This window comes from Camelus ferus, chromosome 2, assembly GCF_009834535.1.
Source record: "Camelus ferus isolate YT-003-E chromosome 2, BCGSAC_Cfer_1.0, whole genome shotgun sequence".
In the NCBI taxonomy this organism is placed as follows: Eukaryota; Metazoa; Chordata; class Mammalia; order Artiodactyla; family Camelidae; genus Camelus; species Camelus ferus.
In genome coordinates, this window is record NC_045697.1 from 32,878,235 (window position 1) to 32,893,352 (window position 15,118).

The window sequence follows — 15,118 nt, forward strand, 5'->3', positions numbered from 1 at the left end:
TTAGAAAAGAGCATAAGGAATGTGTGGCATAATTTTTCAATGAAATATACTATGTTATAAAGAGGGTAATCCAAAGATTAAAAAAAAACCTGATGTCAGATTTTTTAAATGAAGCTAATTCTGATAGTTAGCCAAAATAAGTTGATATTAGTTCAAGGTTGATGTGTTGATAAATATAATCAAATAGAAAGTACAACAGAAAAAAATTATAAAAGCATTAATAACAGTAATGAATCTAGGAATAATACTAGTAATATATGTGCTGGGCCTTCATAGCAAGCATTATTAAATCACACAATTTAGTTAAAAAACATGCATAAAAACCTGAAAATGGGAAGCTATACCATGTTTGTTAATAGAAATACAGAATATAAAATGTTGTTTAAAAATAATTTTCAAAAATTTATAAACTAATAATATTGATAACTGAATAGATAGGTGACATAGGGACAAATCTTATTTATGTTGGGAATTTATTAGAGGATAAAAATGTTTTAAGAACTCACTGGAAATACTTAATTCTTTCTTCTGTGACAAGTTGACTTCCAATATGGAAAACAAGTAAAGATAGATCTTACTCCACTCTTACAACAATCTATTCTTTATGAATTAAAGCAAAATGTATTAAAAACTGTTTAATCATTTTCGAAAATAGGGAAGCCTATCTATTGACTTGTTTATTAAACAAACCCAAAAGCACAGAGAGTAAAGGAAAAAAAAGCATACAAATGCATATAAAAGTATATAATTTCTTCTAAAAATAAATCTTTTGTAAGAATAATATTCCATACAAAAGCAAGAAAAGATTCCCAAGGAATGAAGGGTAAGAAGAACAACAGCAGATAAAGGGAAATATGTGTGAGGCACACAACTGAAAAAGTCCACAGAAGCCAACAAAAAAATTTGAAAAAAAATTTGAAAAGGAATTTACAGAGCAGACTCCTGAAAGATCAATATACATATGAAAAGATGAAAAATGCTTAATCTCACTATGATCAAGGAATTGAAGAATATAACAATAATGAGCTACTACACTGATTAGATTGGCGAAAAATAAATGAAATCTAGTAACATGAATGATGGGGATAAATGTAGATTGGTTCTGCCACAATGGAGATCAATTTAACAATATCTGATAAAGTTAAACATAACTGACAGCCTAGTTTAAATTTTGTTCTCTTAAGTACTTACCTTTTAAAAAATACTTCAAATATTTTTTTTGCCAAAAAAGACCTTTAAAAATATTAAAGGTACATTTTTCCTACTGGACTGAGTTTAAATGAATGAAATAGATCCATGCACAGCACTCACTACTCTAAAAACCATAGTGCTTAACTCAGTCGACAAATTTACAATAATGGAAATGTTAAATTGATTTAAGAATCAATAAGTTTACAACCATGTTAGATATTATCATTACTTAATTATGAGGTAAAATTGTAAAAATGTGGATGAGAATTTTCAAAATTTATTAATCATAGTGGCAGCCTATAGTGAGACAGAGAAGTAAATGGAAATAGGTGGACATAAAGAAATGGACATCACTCATATATATATATTTATTAAAGAAACTAAGTTGACATACAATTAATTTTGGGAAAATATTATTATTATATTTTAATGTTAAATATATGCATATCCAGCATTTCAACACTTAACTATGTTCTTAGAGAAATTCATACACTTATGCTTCAGGCAATATGTACAAAATGTTTATCACATTTCTATGTAGAATATTAAAAAATTAAAATTGTTCAAATGCCTCCCTGAGAGAGTTTGAACATATATATTTTGGTATATTCTCTCAATGGACAATGGACTATTATACATGAGCGAAAGTGAATAAACTACAGCCATACTTAGCAATATAGATGATTTTTTAAACTATGATGATGAGGAGGGAAAAGTATGCCTATCAGACGCTGTTAATGTAATGCCTTTTCCATAAAGCTCAAATATAAACATCTATCAAAAATACTTTGCTTTGTAATACAGTTACATAAAATAAAAATGTTTTATTAAAGTCAACAGTGATAGAGACAGAATTCAAGCTAGCGGTGACCTCTGGTGGGGGAAAGGCAAGAGGAAGATGGTGAAGACAAGTACCCAAATGGATAGGGTTGAGGACAGGGTTCTAGTTCTTGGGATGGACTGATGGTGTCACGTGCTCATTACAATACTGGGCTTTATGACTTGCATAAATATCACATGTATTACTTTTACTTATCAGTTATTGTATTAATAGGATTAAAAAATATAAGTCTCTGAAGAAATAAGTATGGAAAAAGTTAACATAAAAATGTTTCACAAGCATGAAGATGTTTCTTAAATTTATCTTCTATCCTAAATACTTTTAAAAACAATAACAAGAATAACACACTTGAAATTTACTTATATAAAATATATTTTGGAGGTCAAAGAACATTAATATAAGATGACTACTAACATTAAAATGTGAAAGATTATTGATATAGAATATCAATTGGACTTATTCTATATAGTTTCAGAGGTGCTAACTAATAACATTGGAGGAGGAGAATATTCTGAGAATTTTCTGAGCTGAAAAATTCATGAGAAAGTGATTGGAGGATTGCTTAACACAGAGGATATAGTAAATGCAAAGGCAGTGTGATGAAAGAACACATGATATTCAATAAACTGAGGAAATGTAGTGTATTAAGAACATAGAATATAAGGGAGAAAGTAGCCGGAGATGAGGCTGCAAAGGAAATCAGAGACTACATCAAGAAGGACCTTGGAAGCCTTTTTAAATATTTTGAATTAATCACAAGATCCCTGGAAAGACATCCCAAGTCTTTATTAGACTGTTGAGCATAATTAAATTTGCATTATAAAGATGATTTGGATTTCTTCTTGAGATTGAAATTGAGAGAGCATGTTTTCAGGCCAGGGGACTAGTTTAGCACTCTTACATTAAACCTTGTGATAGGTGATGGTGACCTACATAGAACCATGGTAGGGGCAAAGAAGACAAGTGGCAGTAATTGAGAGATAAAAGTAGGGTATAGTAAATAAGACTTGTGATCGACCTTGAAGGAGAAGCAAAAGATGAAGATAAAGATAGTGCCTAAAGTTTTGACTGGTAAAATGGATAAGCTCAGGGCCATCACTTCTTAAAATAAAATAGCTTTGTTACAATATTTATTATTTTACAATATATTTTACAAAATAAACTTGAAGTTATTCTGTGTATATAACACTATCAAGGCTTCATTTAACATGAAATATTATAAACTATGAATTTTAGTCACCCTAATTAGTAAATCTAAATTACTATGTTAAAATAATCTGCAATAAAATTATGTCTTATGTCTTGCTTTTATTGAAAATAAAATTATGAAAGTTTAAATGCTAGCTTGTCTCAATATCTGATTTCCTATAAAATAGTCCCAAGATTTGACAAATTTTCATGTGTTATTATAGACCTTAAGTAGGTTTTTTTCCCCCTAGCTTTTCATTTTGAGAAATGTCAAGCTTACAGAAAATTGAAAGAGTAATACAATAATATGCATATGATCTTCATCTTCACAAAGGATCAATTGTTAATATGTTGTCACATTTGCATTCTCTTTTTCTCTATATATAGGCGTGTGTGTGTAAATGCGTGTGTTTTTTTAAGTGCTTTTGTGTACATTCTTTTGCTGAATCATTTGAATGTCACTTTGAACCTTTCAAAAAAATTGTCCAAAACTTCGGACAAGGCAAAACTGGGCATGATTTTCTCTTTTCTTGGCTATTTTTCAGCTATATGGGAGGAGAAGTTAACTTGTATTTTGTTTTTTTAAATAGAAAGGCATACAAATAGATGGAAAGGCATACATATAGACTAAAAATAAGGATAAAAAACAGGGAAATTAAACTCTGCTGTAGGCAGTGTCTAAACTGTTTCCAAATAATGCCTATCCTTGCCTCCCACTATCTTTACCCTTCTAAATATAGAATACACACACCCACACACACACACACACACAGATGGTAAGATGTCATTTCCAAGATTAGATCACAAAATCTGACTTCTATCTTGGTTGCTGTCTCCCACTCTTTCACTCACTGGATCTGATGGAAGCTTTAGGTTGGGTTTTGAGCTGCTTTATAAAGAGGCCTGTTTAGCAAGGAACAAACACCTTTGAACAGTAAGAAACTGAATCCACTAACAATAATGAAGGTGAGCTTGGAAGCACATCTTCCATCTCCCACTGTAGCCCTGGCTGAAAGCTTATTGTAACCTTTAGTTACACACACTCAGCTGAGTATCTCCTAGTTTCTTGACCCATTAAAAACTGTGAGGTAATAAATACTTGTGTTTTTTAAGCTGCTAAATTTGGGGATGATTTGTTATACAATATAGATATAGATTTTGATATCAAAGGTTGGGCAATTTCTTAAATACTTAAAGATATGAGATTGGCTGGGATCTTGGCATTGAGTAAATATAAGAAAGCTTTTGAAGACCATGTTATTAAAAAGCCAAAATTGCTTTTAACAGACTTAGTAGAAATCTGGACTTTGAGGATGCTGCTAGTGCAAGCTCAAAAGAAAATGAGGAACATGTCATTGGAAACTGGAGAAAGGGGGAATCCTTTGTATATAGTAGAAGAAAGAGTAGTAACAATATCACCTGCAGAAATAGAGAAAGTAAAAAATGTGCCTACTAAGCTGGATGACTTAGCTAAGTAAATTTTCAAGCAAAGTGTTAAAGTTTCCATCTTGTTATATCTTGCTGCTTATAGTAAAATGTGACAGGACAGAGATAAATTGTTGGAAAGAGTGTTAAACAAAAAGGAGGTGAGACTTGGTGATTTGGAAACTTTAAGCCTTTCCAGATTGAAAACCATGTCAATATTTAGGGAACTTGTAAGAAAATACCTACTTCAGTAACTGTCAGTAAGACGTGACCTGGAGATGAAAGAGAGCACGTGACCGGCAGTCCTTCTGTCAAGGCCTCAGCAGGGTCTGAGACGGTTCCTCAGACTAGACGATTCAGTTGTACAAATAGACTCTTAAAGAGATTAAATGGAGTTCCTCCCAGATCTCATTGTCTCAAACAATAAGATCTTCATGAAGTTTAACAGTTTTTCTCAAAGGGATTCGTTGGTGTAGCTTTTGTTTAAAAGAATAATGAGATTCACAGAAAGCCCACAAAGATTTTGAGAGAATTACATTTACAGAAACCCTGTTAGCTTGAACCAAAATGATCAGAGACATTACATAATGAAAAGAAGCATCAGACCTCCCAAATTCTCCTGCAGGAAACAGGCAGAAGCGACTCAGCATTAAACAGGTACTATCTCTTATGAAAAAGGAAGAGTGTATCAGATGGTGAAAAGGACCTGAGTGCAGAGCCAAGAAACATGGAAGATTGTTCCTGGGCCTTAAGACTTAATCATGGAAATCCTGGCATTTTCATGGCAGGATACCAGAATTGCTATGGAGCAGGAACTTTTTTGTGCTTCTTATTTCACCCATTTAAAAAAATAGGAACAGCTCTTTTCATTGTCTTTGTTTGTCCCACCATAGTATGTAGGATGTGTGGGAACAGATACCTTATCTCTTTAATTCTACAGGCTGACAATCAAAAGGAACAATATTCAAGAAGAGGCAGAGAGCTATTTAAGGAACTATACCCAAAAAGCCTCATGTACTCTTTGAACAGGTTTAGGAAATGAGATTCTTACATTGAAGTGATACTTAAATGGGATAAGCTTTTGGGGGGCCTTGGGAAGTTGTGAGAATATTACGTACATATGGGAAGAATGTTCAACTTTGGAGGTCAGAGGAGACACTGTGATAGGCAGTCTCTAAGATGACCCCCAGTGATCACCACTTCCTGCTATTCATGCCTTTGTGTGTTGCTGACCCCTAGAGCATGAGTTGGACTAATGACTCAGTCCTAAAGAGTAGACAATGGCAAAACTTTGGATGGCGCTTGCAGAGGCACCAAGCAAAGCCTAGTCCAGATACCTGACCCACAGAAACTCTGAGATAATAAATGTTTGCTGATTTAAAGTTAATTTTGGCCTAATTTGTTACACAAATAACTCATACAGATACAGATGATGAAATGCTGATAGAACGGAAAGTCCATTAAGTAAGAGCATAAATAATCAAAGAAACAAAAGAAATACATTTATTTTCAAGGAAGAGACTTGAATCTTCAGATGGACGGGGTATACAAAATGTCGGAAGGAAAGGGAAATTTTAGCCACTTAGCCACATGTTAGAAATTTTTGATAACCAATAAAATGTTTGATCTCTAATAAGCTGTGAGTTCATCAAAACAAGAAAGTAAACATGTTTGCAAATTTCTGGGACTTGGAAATTTTACTTACCATATTCTTCCAAGAAAGTAGAAAACATGGGTTAAAACAATATATCCACCCAGAGATAAGTGAACTACACTCCAGTATGGCATCTGAATAGGAAACTTATATAGTACTTAGTGAAACTTAGAACACATAATGAGAGCAATCCGGTCTTATGTGTCTTCAGGAAGATATGGATACTGTGTTAAATATGTTGTTTGATTAAGAATGTGAAAGAGCTTAAAAATAAAAGTAAATAAATATATCTTAAATACTTACTTACTTAAAAAGTAAATATGTATTTCTTCAACTGGAATTGAGAAAGTGAAATAGATGCTCTAAAGACAACAAAAAATGTCATGTGAGGAAATCATGTTTCACATATAAAGCAATCTGAAATATAGCATGATTTAAAGTAATTGATTGAGAATTTTAAAAAGTGCTTTCTAAAATAGGAAAGTCAGATCATCATTAATTGAATAATTCAGCAGAGATTATTTCATGCATAATCTCTATATATAATGCCTTTAAATTTATAAGGTAATATGTGATAGTAATTTCACTATGAGGTGGATTTTTTTTCTGAATATGATTTTCATTTCTGTAAGACATTAGGTTTATAGGTCATTTGTTCATAGAACTTTATCATGACATTGAGCTAAGATGTTATAAACTTATTTTAAGAAAAATAATCATAAGCTTTGCAATTGCATAGTGTCTACGATGACTTGTTTTTATGAACTAATTAAGTAAATTTCACTCTGTAGCAAGCTTTACTTAGGCCTATAGAGAAATAGGAGATTAAAAATAAACGTGTCTAATGACATTATTTTTTTAATACATAATATAAGCTTCAGAGTGATTTTTAAAGGATATCATCTCTTGGTTATGAGTAATTTTGGTTTTTCTTATAGTCAGCATTTTTTCTAGTTTTAATTCAGTTATTTTCTTGGCAAAATTTAATTGAAGTTAAGTTGCATTGCATTGTGCAGAAAGTGATTATCTCTGGGTAATTGTTAGATATTTTTAGTTTAAGTTAAAAAAATTAATATAATTTAATATTTTCAGAATCATTTTTAGCCATGCACTTTTACCACTTATAAAATTAGGAAAGTTAGCATGATTTTAATAAAAGTTCTAATTATATGAGCAATTTAACAAAATAAACACAGTTTTTAGGATTTTAGCTGTACCTTACATATCCTTTAGGTTTGGCTAGTCATATGGCTATGTATCTGGCTTTCATCTATATATTTTTATTTCATTTTGTTGTAGTAGTACTTATAGTATTTAATATTGTTTAAAATTTTTCTTTTGTGTTATTTAATTTTTTATGCCATAGGGAAACTATGTAAAATAGTTAATATACATAAATGTGATTTAAAGATACATAGGAGAAGGGAAATCAAATAAAAAAGGACACTAAGGACTCATAAAAACAAACTGATATAGTTCAATAGCATTTTGAATATATATTTTACTGTTAATTACTAGTGTGCCATTTTATTCAATATGCTCAGCTTTGTCTGGCACTGATTTACCAGTGCTTCATTGATCTTATATCCTTTTTCTGTTTCCACACATAAAGTACACATGCAGTCTAGACCTAAAACGCAAATAAATATGCATACAAGAATTAAAAGGAGATTCAGCGTCTCTTTCAAGTCTTGCCCTGTAGGTTGACTGTGGTTTCTTTCTTTTACCACTTGTTTTCTTTATGCTGGGTGGGAAAGCCTAGTTATCTCCAGTCTTCTCATGGCCGCTCCCTCCAAAATGTCCACTGTTTGCTTTTATTACAGTAAGAGCACTTCATCCTCCTTTGCATATGACTACCATTCACTCTGCTTTAAAAATAGAAATCTAACACTCACTCTATTAACCTACCCAGTAGGTATCTCTGTATAGCTATGTATCCATCAATACTTTCATCCATTCACCTACGTTAGCTAGATTTTTTTATGCTAACCCTGCCAAGCTCTTTCAAATATTCTACTATTTTCACTCATCTTTGAAGATTATCCAGTTTGTCACAATACTATGATTTACTCTTTTAAAATATTTTTGCTTTTTTAAAAAAATATTTCTATATTTTAAATTTCTGACTCATGATATAGAAATAGAGAAGGAGAGAGAAAGAGAGAGAGGAAAAGAAATATATGATTGCAATAAACATTGAAGATTCTGTAATAAGTATTAATCCTTCAAGGACCTCAGGCCTAAGGATATTACACAAGCATCAGCTTTATTTCAGGAGTTATAAAAATATGTAGAAAAATACAAATAGGTGGATTAGTGGCATCAACATTTTTGTTTTACTGGATATGTTCCTTTGACTATACATTTGACCTTTCTTCCTTCTTTTCTTCCTTCTTCCCTCCCTCTCTCTCTCTCTCTCTGTCTCTCTCTCTCTTTTTCCTTATTTAGTGGAATATGAATTAGTATACCCTGACTTAGGAATCGTTGTTATGACTATCTATGCATGGCTCATAATACGTACTCAGGAAATTGTAGCTCTTGCTATTGCTAATGATATAAATGTGACGCTAATGAGAGGAAAGCTTACCAGAATGGGGTTGTGAACATTTAATCAGAAAGAGAAAGTACAAAACCAAAATTCTCTTTCACAGTCCTTTATCCTGGATTCTATTGCAAATTAAGGATGGAAAATAAGTTGTCTGCTTTTAAATACTATCTACTTAGTTATATTTTACATTCATATGCTGCTTTTTCAAAATTCCTTTATCTTTTCCCTGCATCCAGGGTTAGTGAGATCTCTGAACTTTATTTAGATTAAGTAAAAATGAATAGAATGGCCAAGGGATTGTTTAGATATTGACATATTATTAACCACTTCAGAGCTCAATTTGGCCTTGCTCCCAGGAATCCTGCCACCTGCAACAGCAGAGATAGCCAGATACTACAGAATGACAGCTATTACCTAGCAACTAATTAAAGCCATAGTGTGCTAAGGACTGAACTAAAGCTATCTAACAAAGATTAAGAGGGAAAAGAGCCTTGAGTGTTATTTTTCTTTTAATTCTGTCTAAAATACAGAGTATCTTGCTAAAACAGAGCAATCTCTAGACTTTAGGTCCAGCACTGGGCAAAACAAATCAGAAAAATTAATTAATAAAAACAAAGATAGTATAGACTCCTAATTCCATTCAGTAAGAACTCTCTACATATGGATTTCCCTTTAAAAAATAGTATTTATTTAATCACTTATTTATTTCGTTGCCTTTTTATTTACATACATATTTGAATAAACTCCACTTTGAATACATGCTTTTTAAAAAACTATGCAAGACATGTATGTTGCAAAGCCTGGTTTTTTTGTATGACATTTCTTGCGTCCTACCTCTCATTTGGTTGGCATCACCTAAGACCGTATTTGATCAGTGGCTGATCATTCTTTTTTTTGCAGAATTCAATATACCTGGTATTACAAGTGTCTAGCCTCAGGATAAAGCTGTCTCTCTTTTATCATAGGTATGCATGCCTAACTATTGACAGCCCACTGATGCATAGTGATCATGCCCCCTTAGGCCATTCTTAACCAATGTGGTGGTGAGGACAGGGGCCAAAGAGTAAATGTTCCCCCAAGTCAATTCATTTTGAGCAATCTTGAGAGTCATTCTCTGCGGCTCCTCCATAGGCCCAGGGAGGAACTGAGCACCAGATGCCCTCATTAGTGACCTCAGTAATGCACCTGTGCAATGACTTCCCCTCATCCAGTTGCTTTTGCAAAGGCAGGTTTGAAGTAGTACAGATAACTCAAGCTAACACTGCTGGCCCTGGAAGTAGCCCCGGAAATAGATCCTAGGAATAGGACTCTAGAAATACAACACTTGGTGGGCAGACAGAAACAAGGGCCCCATTTCTGGTGCTAAGTGGTGGTGATGCCTGTGCATGGTAGCAACACAATTAACTAAAACTCACACAGGTGGTGTTGATATGAAATTAGGTGCATTATGGAGGGTAAAGCTTATAACATATTGGCCTATAAAGTAACCAAGGCACTTGGATATTATTTAAAGATGTGTGAAATTAGCTGGTTTTGGTTAAGGACTTCAAAAGTCTTGGAAAAAGAAAATGAGAGGCCCAGGTCAATTAAGTATTAACTGAAATCACTCAGAAGGCCTTTGGGGATAACTTCGAAAATAGCCTCTTCTCTTGAAGCTATAGTACAAATTCATGCTGAAAATTAGTCCTGAGATTTCATTCTCTAGCAGAACTGCAAAGGATACTTTTATTTTGCAATGTCAACAGATTCCCTATGCAAAAGCTCAGGTCTTGATAAGGAAGGAGTGGAAATCTGAGCTCTGGGATGGGGAAGCTGGTTTGGATGATTCCCCATATCTTGAAATCACAGTTTCCTTTGAGCAATATTGACACTAAGAAGAACCCTCTCCTTGTTAGATGATTACAATGTCAACTTGTATTGGAACTCAGGAAAAATATCACCTAAGGCAGATGCTTTGCAAAACAATGCAGGTCCTCTTGTTTTCTCTCCTTATTGCTTTGAGACAGTTAACAAGAGAGGAAGACTTCAGCCTGTGTTCCAAGAGAAAATAGTAATTACTCTGAAATAATTGCAAGACCTAATATATATGTATATTTAGGCAGGAATTGAAGGAACATGTATAGGTGTGGATCATGAAGTTTTTGAGCTAGGGTAGGAGTACAGAATACAAAGCTGGGTGGAGAATTTATTGATATGGAAGCACTCTCCTATGTATTAGATATTAAATTCCTGCCAAGTATGTCTGGAACTTCTTTTGATACATGACTAGAATGGATTACTTATCCTAGGATACAAAATTTGCCTTGAGTTAATGAGGTGAGAATGGTGGAACTGCCTTGGCAGAGTATTGAGGAAGGATTTATAAATTTTATATGTGGTACTGAATATCTCTCCACCTGAAAATGAACCCTAGGAGAACCTCTAAGAGAGATCTCAAAGAGAATGGAGGATGTCCTGGTAGGTGGGTCTGCTGACATTGTCGATGATTTTGTCCTGGGCCAACCGCTATAGGCTAGGATCAAGGGTAGGAAGAGCATCATTAGACTGGGCTCCGTATCTTCCCTGGGGAATGCAGGATTTTGGAATGGCTGAGGCTTGCTGGCAACTAATCATCAGGGGTAATATAGATATTATTCTTCTAATGGTCATAAGTAGTAAATGTAAGATAATGAACAGGGAAAGGATACTCCATTTATAAATAACAACTGTGTCTATGAAATGAGGAGGATGGGAAGTAGCTATATCTGTAAATTTTTAAATTCTGTTTTAAAAGATCAGATGTAAAAATTTTGAATTGGTGTTATGTGTTTAATTACAATGACAGATGCCCAGGTTTAATCTGTGCAACTGACTGTACTTTATGTATGTTTAGAATGTCCTTATTAGATCATTTTAATAAAATATTTGCATTGGTCAGGCTAGGCTGGAATATTCTTCAGTAAAATGCAGCCTAAATATCTTAGAGACTCATTATGGGTCAAAAAGGGGCTGTGTTGAAATATTTCTTTATGTATCCATTTTCACTGAGGCTGTATTTTGACACATGTGTTCATAATCTCAGAGGCAGAGGAAAGAGAATAAAGTGTGTCATGATCTTGCTTTATAAACTTCTACCCAAAAGTGACCCTTTGTGACCTCTGCTTACATTTAATTGCCCAAAGCATGTCACATAACAGCCTTTGAGTTCAACAGGGTGAAAATATAAAATTCTATCACCAAAGGAAACAGTGACTATCAAAGTGTTGTGTATAGTCATGAAATATATATATATATATGTAGATATGTAGATATATAGCTATATTTTACTTTCAGAGTTAGGCTAAAGTGAAAAAACAAAAGCAAAACAAAATGAAACAAAACAAAAAACCTGAAATGACAGTACTTTCGATTTGTAAATAGCAGATATCAGTGAACAAAACTCAACAAGAGTTTGGAGGACTGGCAGAGGGCTAAGTAATCACATAGCAGTATGATAAGACATAAGTAAGGTGCTGAGAGGACAAGTTTGTGTGAGGATTAGATAAAGGGCGAAGGCTCCGAAACTACAGGTCTTCAGTCATTTTCAAATTTGAAAGTGCTCTAAACACCTCTTGGCATGAATATTTATATATTTCGTTGTGTAAATACCAAGGTGCTGGATTAAAGGGTATTTTTTTTTTATTATTATCCACCAAATTCTGAATTCCAAAACATATTTTTTCCTCCAAAAGTTTTAGATAAGGTAGTGTAAACCTGCACTATCAATGGGTTTCAGAACAACCTCAATGTTTAATAAAATTAAATGTCATACTAAGATCTAAGTTTCTGCATTTTATTCACAGATCTATAAACCTACAACATTCTTTGCCTCTCTTAATTCACCTGACATAACCTTTCAGAATTCAGTTTTCAATTAGGAATTGATTCTATATTGCAGAAAATACCCTAAAATACTTAGCCTCTGCATAATACTGATGAACTGTTTTTATTGTGGATAGTCTGATGGTGGAGAGCGTGTAACCAAAACTTCAGTTGACTAGCTTCATAGTGACCAGGGCCGATAGATTTGTTTTCATGTTCAGACTTGTGGGGTGTCAGCTCTTATCCATGTAAGGGTTTAATGGTCTTTTAAAGCCTTGGCTCCCTACCGTTTAGTTGCAGTGGCAAAAGAGCTGTGGGAAATATCCAGCATGACAAAGCTCAACAGGCTGTGAAGGAAAAAAAGACAAATGTTTTTGAAATGGGAACCAACCAAGGAGAAAGACTTCATCTGCAATGACTTAGATATTTTAGGCCCACTGTACAAGTTTCCCAAAGGAGACATCTTCTCAGTACCAGGTGTTTATTAGTAAACTCTCTAACATGTTAGTTCAGTTAACAAAAATGTTTCCTAGCCTGATCTAGAGCTAGACTCTGAGGCAGTATTCTTGGAGAGTTAATTTAAGTAAAGCAAACTGGGTTAGATTGTTATTGTTAATGTAACAAATTACCATACACTTAATGGCTTAAACAATAACACATTTATTATCTGACAGTTGTAGATGTCTGAAGTCCAAAATTAGTCTCAGTGGACTAAAGTCAGGGTATTGGAATGACTGGTTATAGCTGGAGGCTCTAAATTGTTTCCTGGTCCTTTTTAACTTCTAGAGGTTGTTCTAGAAGCCTCTAGATGCCAACCTCTAAATACACTTAGAGGCCATGTTTCTTGGCTTGTGGACCCTTCCTTGCATCACTCTTATCTCTTGCTTCAACATTCGGTGTCCTACTACCACTCTGATTTCCTGTTTCTCTTGTATAAGGGCCCTAATGATTATACCAAGCCCACTGCAGATAATAGAGGATAATCTCCCCTTTGCAAGATCTTTAAATTAATTATGTTACAGATTCCAAGGTTTAGGACTTGGATATATTTGAGGAGTTATTTTTGGCCTACCACCCAAAACAATACTGAATGCCATATCAGCATACTTTTAAAAAAATCTGTTAATTTAAATATTTCTTTTTACCTTCTTCTCAGATAGAGTTGAGTTTAAATGCAAGTTTTCCCACTTACCAGCCATGTGACTAAGGAAAATATAATTGATGCATCTGAATTTCCAAGTCATCATCTAACAATTGGTTATGATTATAGAATCATGGGTTGAATCAAAAATTTAAAAAGATAATGTCCTTAGTATTTTGCATGTTTTCAATGATGTTCTCTGATATTATTATTGTTATATAAAACATGGCAGAAACATAGTGATATCCCTAGGGAGTGAACTTTCACAGGTTGAGAACATAGCTTTCCAAAAGATTTTAGTAAGGAATATTTTATATTTTATATGCACTGAACTTTGTATGTGACAGACAATTCCAGGAGCCACTGGGAAATTCCAGTTTGGGGGAAAATAATTTCTTATTTGTCATTAGTATAGCAGCCCCTCATTCTGAGTTCCTAATTAGGAACAGTTAATCAGAACAATGAATTAGAAATTAATTTAGAGATTTCACATTTATATATGGACATTCTAGAGTCCATTTTTTTTAAATGAAGGGATCAACAGTGAGACAACAGAAGAGGAAATATATGCTTTATGGACAAATCCTCAAACGTCTTTTCTAATTGTATCTGATCATGAATGGCTTTGGGGTTTTCTACTTATTGTTTGTAATGTTGAAAAAGGAGGCACTCAAAACATTTCCATATCAAAATTCCAGTTGTAATTGTTAAATAGCTTGATATATGATTATCAAATTTATGTGGTAGAACAAAGGACTAAGAAAGGCAAGAAACTTCTAGGAAAGAAAAATAATGTAATGATCTTTCCTTAGCAGCCATCAAGACTTATTCTAAAATTACTGTAATTTAAATTGTGATGGTTGCATGGAAATAGCAACAAATTAACCCATGGCACAGAATGGAGAACCAGAAACAGTTTCATTTCTATGTGAAAATTGTTTTAAAACAGAAGTGGCATTGCAGATAACATGAAGAAAGAAAGGGAGGGAGGGAGTGAGGGAGGAGGGAGGAAGGAAGGAAGGAAGGAAGGAAGGAAGGAAGGAAGGAAGGAAGGAAGAAAGGAAGGAAAAGTTCTGGAACAGCTAGGTTATCCGGGGTACACAGAATTAGATTCTTACCACACACTTACAGAACAATCAATTTAAAATTAAATATTTAACTGTGAAATGTAAACTGTAAAAATATTTAGACAACTTAGAGAATTATAGTTTTATGGTCTACAGATATGAAAGAATTTATTAAGCAAGACCCAAGAAGCAATCACCATCAAAGGAAAGACTGATAAATGTC